The sequence below is a fragment of the Mandrillus leucophaeus genome, unplaced genomic scaffold, assembly GCF_000951045.1.
Source record: "Mandrillus leucophaeus isolate KB7577 unplaced genomic scaffold, Mleu.le_1.0 Scaffold748, whole genome shotgun sequence".
Classification (NCBI taxonomy): domain Eukaryota; kingdom Metazoa; phylum Chordata; class Mammalia; order Primates; family Cercopithecidae; genus Mandrillus; species Mandrillus leucophaeus.
In genome coordinates, this window is record NW_012108119.1 from 534,060 (window position 1) to 544,350 (window position 10,291).

Here is a 10,291-nt window from a genome sequence, read left to right on the forward strand (position 1 = left end):
AAGTTGGGAAAAGCTGTTTACACACTAGATGAGGTACATTATTTTAAAAGTATTAATGTTTCAAGGATTTAAAGGAGACCTGAACACTATACCTTCTGTCTCTTATACACATCTAGATGTGTATAATCACATTAGTATCAATAGAGTGCACTTTATGAGAGAGTGTGATTGTAGGCCAACATAGCAGTGGCTTATTATTTCTACTTAAAAAACTTGTAGAGAAAGTAATTCATCACAATCATTATCAGCCTCAGCAGCAATAGCAGCAAGAGTAACTGGGGTATTCTCACTTTAATGCAAGTAAATGAGTCGGGACCTTTTGAATTGACTTTAGATGAGCCAGAGCAATTTTCTCTTTTTAACCACACATTTATGACAATAGTATTTATAGAAAGCTGTTTGTGTGTTTCCCTTCTGTTTCATCTCCTTTCTGCTGAAGAGAATTATAGCTGTCCTACGAATGCTAAGGAGTATGAGATAGCACAGGCAATTCTTAGAGGGATCTGCGTCAGGCTTAGCCGAACTTCTCAGGAGTAGCTGGTTTGCTTTTCCTAGCAGATGCTCTAAATTATATGACTAATATTGTGTTTTATTATTAGGAAAACATGGTTTTGAGGATAGCTAGAAAAAAAAATTGTATCAAAAATAGCAAGTATGTATAGTATCTTTTGGCAGATTTTTAGAATGATAAATTTAATAGGGTTTCATTTTATTTACCCCAGTAATTTTTCCTTTTCAATCATTTCCCAAGTTGAAAATGTTCTTGTCACACTGAATAGTATGGAATTTTGGAAGCTATATTAAGCGTTTTGGGAACAAAGAAGTAAATGTTTAAAATACTTCACATGCAATTTGTGTTGTACTTTTTCACTTAGCATTATAACACAAAATTTTCTGTTACTGAAACTCTGCATAAACACCGTTTTATTTCAATGACTACATAAGGTTGCATTCCTCCATGATTCACTTTATCATCCACTAGTTTAGTGTTTTTAGCTTATTCTGAATTTGTTGTCATTATAATTATATTATTAACATCACTGTGTGTAAAACTTAGAAAATATTTCAGATGAGAGGCTGTCAAAAAGTGAAAGAGAGAAAAGTTTAATATGAGACCTATGGTGTATGTTTTTAAAGTTAATCTATACTTGAAAGACATACACATTAGATTAAAATATACAAAATTTCTGTCTAGAGATGTTGCAGATGTAGTAGTGTTAAAGGAATGGTCCTGGCACGCTCAGGCCTTAAGCAGTTCCAGGAAAAAAAAAAAAAGATTATATTGTTCCTTTCATAGGGGAGAGAGCTGTTAAACTAAAACATATTTGTAATTATTCATTTTTAAAGGCTTTGTTAGATTCTCATTTTTAATATAACTGTGTTAGAGAAATTCAACCAATGTCTTTATAGCCATTTTTGAGGTGTAAAATTGTTTCAAAATTTTAGGTTAGTCACGTTTGTATATGTTACAAATTTTATTTGATTTATAAAAATTCCAGAACCCAAGAATGATTATTGTAAAATACACAAAATAATGTCAGGTATAAAAATAAATAAATACATAAAACATATCACCGCCTTGCAATCCTACTACATTTTTCTAGGAAATTTATTTTTCTACATATAAAGATAAGATCTTATCTTTTTATCTCTCCTCAGACTTCTAATAATTCAATCTTTGGCTCCTTCATTGAGATTTGCCTCATAATTCATTGAGAAGGTACAAACAAATCTCGCCAAATCTTCACATTTGCAACACAAAGCTACTTGCATCTCTACTGATATTACTCATAGTCCCTGCCTTTGGTTGTCTTAAAGGGGCAACTGGATTTGCTGTTCCAAACAAAGTCTAACTCCTAAAATTCTTATTTAATTATCATGCCCTCTGGGCTTCTTCAAAACATCATTCCTGAAATAATATTCACCTAAAATCCTAAATTTCTCCTTTTATATTGGATCATTTCCATTGGCATAAAAATGAAAGAAACATTTCTCCTTAAAAAAGTCAAAACACAAAGGCAGAAAAAAAATCATAATTGTACCACTGCTCATTCTATCACTCTATTCCCATTTTAATAAATGGTACCATCCTCCATTTTCTTACTAATCTATATTCCTCTGAAAATAATTTGTGTGTATGGTGGAATATACAGCTTATGTACATTTCCACATCCATATCTAACACATTAGCTTCAGTGTTAACCCAGAATTGCAAAACAAATCAATTTTTTACCAGACTAATAAATATAAATGAATAATACAAAATATCAATGATGATATAAAATTGGGGTAACCCACATCCAATATGGGCTGTATTAAAAAGTTATATGACAATTTTTTTATGACAATTTGAATCAGGAACAGGTATCAAAACTCTCTGATAATATACAGACTCTGACTCAATTCTATGGTAAGGAAATAATTTAAGAGTTTTTAAATTTAAGAGTTTGGTATTTAGTAGTTGTTTCTGGATTGTGGAATTATAGATGATCATAACTGTCTTTATTTGCTAAACAATCATATTTGCAAATACTATTATTACACAAAGTAATACTGAACTAGTAAAACAGCAAATACATTGAAATTTCAAATGTGTAATTCAAATGGATTCTAAATCATGATTGTCCTAGAAGGTGACTCTAAGAAAAAATAAAAAACAATTACATTAAAGAAATTTTATTGTTACTAAAAAGGAATGATTAAGTATTATAATACCAGAGAATTAAAATTCTTTTTGAGTTCTATTTTTTGTTTTGTTTTTGAGACAGTGCTTCTCTCTGTTGCCCAGGCTTAAGTGCTGTGGAATGATAGTTCACTTTAGCTTCAATTGGGTTCTATTTTGTTAATTTACTATACAGCTTTCATTTTCAACTTAATTCTTAAATATAGTATACATAAAAGCCTTCATATTTACAAAATACTTTTCAACTACTTTATGTATAATATCACTAAATACTTTTCATTTGATTTATTTTTTAAGTCAAATTTGATTTTCTGATTCCAACTTTACGCTTTCCACAGGGATATGCTTTGTTCTATGTAAACCCAGTTCTAAAAAATTAAGTGTTTCAGAAAAAGGTCTATCTAGTGCAGAAAAGAACATACTGTATATATACGTGTATCTTGCTTTAGAGGGATTCTGCTCAACATGATAGCATATACGTGCTTAAATGATAACCAATGATTTATCAATAAATATAAATAAAACAAAAGTTTTTCTTACTGAAGAACATCTCTGAATACTTTCACTTTAGCAACTGTTTCTTTTTTAGGTCATAGAAAAAATTAAATTGTGGGCACACATAGGAAAAACATAGCATTTGGCTGACAAAAGAGAAATTAGACTCTATCGTGTTCTATTTTGCTATGTTTTATGTTTGATAGTTTCTTGTATACTTTAATGTTCACAAATATTGACTCCCAGTCTTCTTGAAAATATTAATTTTGTATGCTTTCCATGTTCTTGAATGTCTGGAATGCCAGTAATGTTTTGTGATTATTACCTATTACTTTGAAACTGAGCTTAGTATAATTTAAACATACTTTGGTTTTTATATCACAGAAGTGTTATTAAAGATAAAACACTATATAAGAAAAAAATACCGCATTTGAATACCTTTAAGAAAGTTTTTAAGTTTTATAATTACTTTAAATTTACAGAAAAAATTAAATATTTTAAATTTAAATGTGAAATTTTAAAAAGAGCTCCCATATACTTAAAATGCAATTTCTGCGGTTTCCCATATAAATATTGATATAGTATTATTAACTAAAGTCCACATTTTACTCATAGTTCCTCAGAGGTTTTTGTTGTTGTTGTTGTTGTTGTTGTTGTTGTTTTGACGGAGTCTCCCTGCGAAGCCCAGGCTGGAGTGTAGTGGCACAATCTCGGCCCACTGCAACCTCTGCCTCCCAAGTAGTTGGGACTACAGGCATATGCCACCACTCCTGGCTAACTCGTGTATTTTTAGTAGAGACAAGGTTTCACCAGATTGGCCAGGCTTGTTTCGAACGCCTGACCTCAAGCTATCCACCCATCTTGGCCTCCCAAAATGCTGGGATTGCAAGCATGAGCCACCATGCCTAGCCATTTCCTCAGATTTATCTAATGCTATTTTCCTGTACTAGGATCCCTTCCAGAATACCACATTACAGATAGTAGTCTTGTATTCTTAGGCTCCTATTGTCTGTGATAATTTCTCATACTTTTCTTACTTTGTGTGGTCTTGACAGTTAGAGGAATACTTACCAGGTATTGTAAAATGCTCCTCAATTAAGATTTGTCTGATGTTATTCTCATGACTAGAATGGGGTTACATATCTTATTCTGCATCACTGGATAAAGTGAAATTTACTTATGCAATTTTCTACCTTAACCTGCCTGACTTGGGTAACAGCATGATAAACAGGAGGCTCTATGGCCAGCTCAGGCACAGGGGTGTTAGCCTCTGGGTAGCATTTGCATGGACCAAACCAAGAACCACCTGGGAAGGTTTTGAAGAGAAAAGCCAATGTCAAAGTTGGGAAAAGCTGTTTACACACTAGATGAGGTACATTATTTTAAAAGTATTAATGTTTCAAGGATTTAAAGGAGACCTGAACACTATACCTTGGATCAATTATTAAAAGATATATCAAAATACAAATATGCATAGTAAGTTCTTCTAAGAGAGATTCACCAGAGTCTCCACAGGATACACCTAGGTAAGCAAAGAATGTGGTGCTGTGACAGAAATAGAGTGCAAGACCTGAGAGACAGTATGTATTGTGAATTCTCCAGGGTTCTTATTTGTGCCAGCCTCTGGCTTGCATTGCCATGATCTGTGCAAAGAATCTTGACTTTTGGAGAACTCCCTGGAAACAGTTCTTGGTAGCCTTTTCAATAATGAAGCCAGGGTTCAAACTGTTTAGGACAGTTGTAAACCATTAGTAAAGAAAGTCACCCTGGGGATCACTACAGGAGGATTTCAGACCTTAAACAGTACATGGTAAACTCCTCTGTGCTTATTTTGTTTGAGGTTTAAAAACTAGATATTCAGGTATCTCCAAAGATAAAGAGTATTTCCAGTCCAACTGTAAGTCAACTCTATCTCCACAATATCAGAGTACCATGTTGCTAAATTGTTTTTCAAATGAACGTTAATATTTATGAAACAGAAGGGATGGGCGCCAAATAGAGAGATGGTGAGATTCCTCAGTACTTCTCACAATTTACAATGTTAAGCACTAAAATTCCTTCAGGAAGGAAGAGTTTTCCCTTTGCACAATGGTATCTGAGCTCAGGGTTGCTCTTCCTGACTTCTTCCTCTTTGCTCACTACGTGGTCACCACCTGGACCCATCACCTTCTTGTTAGCTTTCCTTTGTGGTCTGTTCTTTTATTACAGAATATGGGCTGAATTATCAGGCAAGAAAAAAATTGCCATGGTTACATGACATCTTTCAGATAACCCTATGACATGTCATTTTGGATCTACCTAAAGCTAGAAACAGTTTTAAGAAGGGAGTAACATAAAAAGTTGCCTACATAACTTCCACCAATATAGAAAAAATATTACCTGGAAATGATATTCTAGTAAAATAATTCGGAGTAATATATTTTACTTATATATAGCATAATATTTACTTATACTTATAAATATAATATTTAATATGTTATATTCAAGAGTGTGTTCTTTCTTTTCATACATTCGTGCTGACTTAAGTTTACTTCCCATAGACCAGCTCAGTGGAAAATGAAGAATAAAGCTAATTGGATCTATCACTGCTACTGGAAAGAACAATAAAATGGTATTCCTATATTCTTTGCATTTGATATCATGTAAGTTCTAAAAATTATTTGAAATAAAGTTGTATATGTGTTTGTGTGTGTGTATGTGTGTGTGTGTATCTCCCAAGTGTCTCTTTATAAGCATAAATCTTTTCAAAAGATTCAGAGTTATACCAAGCATACCCATAAAAATATATTTTGGCTTATACTTTTTATTAACATTGATACAAGTTACGTAACTTTCACAACAAAATTTGAGTCTTCTTCAGTTAATTCTGTTCTACAAATTTCCAAAGAACATTCAATAACCAAAAATGCAAAAACTATTTTGAAAAAATAAACTTTATCAAGTGATAGAAACTTATAGCTAAACCTGGAAATGATACTTGTAATATATCTAGGAATACCTTAAGGCAGAAACCAATAGTAGCTATTATACAAAAAATTTTGCTTAAAATAGGGTATAGAAGTCCAAAAATGCTTCCCAGAAAAAAATGAGCATTGTATGCTTTAGATTTATATAATAATACTTACATATATCAGCAATAATTTCTGGAGGGTTAACTATTACATGGTCACATAACAAGGCCATAAAATGTAGTAAGGGTCTCAAACACACAGGGAGACTGAATAAAATAAAAGTGAAAATATGAGTAATCTATACAAAATGCTAATGATAAATACAGCCTAAAATATATATTTCTTTTATAAAACCCTAAGTCTAAATCTTATGTTGTACTTCTAAAAGCCATGAAAGTTTTTTAAATATTTATTTTACTTTTTAAATTATATTCATTACAGCTACATTTTCATAATACCATGTACACATGGTCTATCTAAGCATTTAGCAAGTAGATTTACCAGACACAATATCATTTTTCTAAAACTCTCTAGTCTCCAATTTAACATTATTGCTCTTTTGATTTACTGTAACTCAATGAAGAACTATTTGTATTGAGGAAAGATGAATGAAATATGAAGAAAATAAGAGGAGACATGAAAATTGAAAATTATATTTGTTAAGCAAGTATTACAGGTTTTCTATATCAATTAAGGCAATGTTCTCGGTGTTATGTTGAGGCTTTTGCTGAAATGCAGCTGAAACTATTAAATCTCCTATGCAGAACCCTGCAGTAGTTCAGAAACCAAGATCTTTTGGATTAGGTCACTGTGAAAGAAAAATGTCATAGCAATGTTCTTCAAAGTCAGAGGCATTCAGCTAAGCCTTGGTTAGTACTGCAATTCTAACATCCCTGAAAAAGAAAAATCTCAAATGGCGGTTGAATTTTCATATAGCATGTTACATATTGCTTCAACAAATTATGTTCAAACATTTTTAGGTAGTATCAGGGCTATGATTTTGTAAAACACAAATGTGTAAACTGCAACAAATCTTTTCTGTTATTTTTAATCCCCTGAGATGATCAACTTTTTAATAGAAACTATTTATATAATGAAATAAGCGAATTATAGTTGCAGTAATGGGTTTGATGATATTTGTAGTTATTGTTTTTCAATTTTAATTAAGTTGCATGGTTTTTGAATTTCTAGTTATAAAATGAAATGAAATGTTACTTGACTTTCAGTTCTAAGCCTTATGGGGTACTTTAAATCATTTTTATCTTAAAAAAGACTCTTGAGTAAAACGACATAAAAAAAGCAAGCCTTCAATGTTATCAGCGGCGCAGCAGTCATTGAGTTAATCAAAAGCAATTAGCTTTCCTTTAAGAAGTATGGCGTTAAGATACACTCAAATTGAAGCATTATATTCTGGTAATACGAAACTCTCTAGTCTCCTTAAGCCATTCTATTTTTTGCGCTTAAATCATGAGAGTACATCGTACACTGACCTAATCAAATATAAAATGAAATGGCCTTATTGAGATATTAAAGAACCTGGTTTGCCTCAATTCTCTTAAGGCCATTGTTTTTGCTCTTCCCTCACCACCTATTCTTGATTCACAAAGAAATTTTTACCTCTGTCTTTACCATGTGTGACGGTTTTGCTTCAGACATTCCTCTACTTTTAAATGACCCATAGACCTACTGATTCAGAACTTGATTTTATGTTCAGCTATGTCTATTGTTGACCATTTTATCCATGGGATCATTGGGTTAACAGATTAAGGAAGGTTGGTAATAAGGCAGAGTATTTTGATTTTAGCAGGACGTTTGGCCACAGCTTCCTGCGTATTAAAGTGGTGAAATATGGGTTGGATAACACTTTGGGATCTTTTTTTGGTTGGTTGAAAGAGATATATAAAGAATGCTGGTTAGAGTATACATATTATTATATTGGTCAAGACAATTTGTTCTCAATTAAGAGGAACGAAATCAAGCTAATTCAAGGATAATGTTGTGGTTATGCATCCATTGTGGTCAAAAGGTGGTTATGCTGCTGGGCTTCGGGCACTAGTAACTGAGAGGCAATAGGTGCATTCTCTACCTCTGCCTCTAATTACATATTGTTAGCAATACTTAGTGGAAATAACAATGAAAGAAATTTTATCTCAGCATTAGAGAATTCTCAAACAAATCAAACTACAACTGTTTTGCAGATGTTGGATAAAATTAAACAGCTCATGACATATTTGAAGGATTGGATAGTAGTTCTCAGCTGCAGCTAATTAAACTTTTACTTGAGATAGATTAGATACTTCTACAGTTAAGTGATATGTTTGAAATAATCTACTGAACGTTCTAGATGTTAACTAAAGTTTCTCTCATTAATACAGTGACCCAAAAGAATAATGACAGCAAATACTTACATAATGTATGCTATATGTTGGACATGTTATAATGCTTCATTTATCTATTAAGATATATAGCCTTTTGAAAAGTCTACGAAATAGCGACTATAACCATCTCTATTGAACAAGTTGGTAAACTGAAGTTTATATAATTTAGAGTAAATTGACCAAAATCACACAACTTATACGTGGCAAAATCAGGATTATACCATATGTAGGATAACTGGAGATTCCATTAATTTACCATTATATTATACTGTCTTTCAGAATAAAGTAAGAGCTGGCATTATTTATTCAATAAAATATCCAAATTTGGCGTTAAGAGCAAAATAAATATCTCACATAAATTTGATTTTTTAATATCAAAGGTTTATAATTTATTATTAAAAACTAGTTTTTTTGCTAGAAAGGCAAAGCTATTCCTTCTATGTATCACCATAATCCATAATCATGAAACATACATCTAAACAGGGATATAGGAAAACACATTTGACTTAAGATGACTGTGGTTGTTACTCTTTAAGACATGTGGATGCAATACACAAAGCAGGTTATGAAAACAATACAAAAAAAAACGATATGTCAAATGTAAAACACAAAAGAAAAAGATTTACTTTCTAGATGAAACACTGGTTTATATTGAGCAGGCATGTGAACTCATGGGAAATATTTGAAAGACATCTTTTACTGGGTATGCAGGAATAATATAGAAGCAAGATCCAGAATTAGCGAAGCCATTCAGTTAAGGTCACAGTGATAGATTTTGATAAACCAGAACTAGTTTTAAACTGGTTGTAATAATAAGCGATATAAGAATATCGTCGATACAGTTCTGAGCAAAAGACGAGAGGTGTATAGGAGAAATTGTCAAACTAGACTTGGTAAGCAATGTTCCAGAAAGTATAAAGGCTGTAACAGATCCTCCTTATATGATCAGAATTTTAACTGCATGTCAGCTCTGCTGAAAGCAATAAAACTTCCTGTTCCACATAGGGCCTGAATCATTTTGCCTTGAAGGTAGAGCACACTGATCAGCCCAATGTATGGAATAAGATGACAAATTAAAATTAAACTCTAGAGTAATATATATTTTACTACATATTACATATAATATTATATATAATATAATAATATATAATATAAATATGGTATATAATTATATGATTATATATATTATATGATTATATATAATTATACTATATATTACTCTAAAATTTAAGACTCCAAAATTTAATTTAATTTAATTTACTAAATATTAACTTAATTCATTTTTAATTTAATATGTATTGCTCTAAAGAGTAGTACATATTACTCTCGATAAGTAATAAGTAATACATACTACTTTAAAGAGTAATACATATTAAATATAAAATGATATATAAATTAATGTATTAATATATCATGTATATAAGTAATATACTATTGTATAATATATACTATAAGTATATGATGTAATAGGTAATATAATACATAACATATCCATACTGTATAATATATAATGTATATATAATATATAATGTCTATATTTATACATTATTATTATATATAATTATATAGAGAAGACTGTAATATATGTTAATATATCTCTAAAATTTTATGTTATATATATGTGTATATATACATTTATTTGAAATATTAAATTTAATTTTAATACAATTTGTATGTGTGAATTTAATAATATAAATACAATTTCAAATTATACATACAAATTTGTTATTTATATACAAATTTAATAATATATGTCAATTTAATAATATTTAACATATAAATTT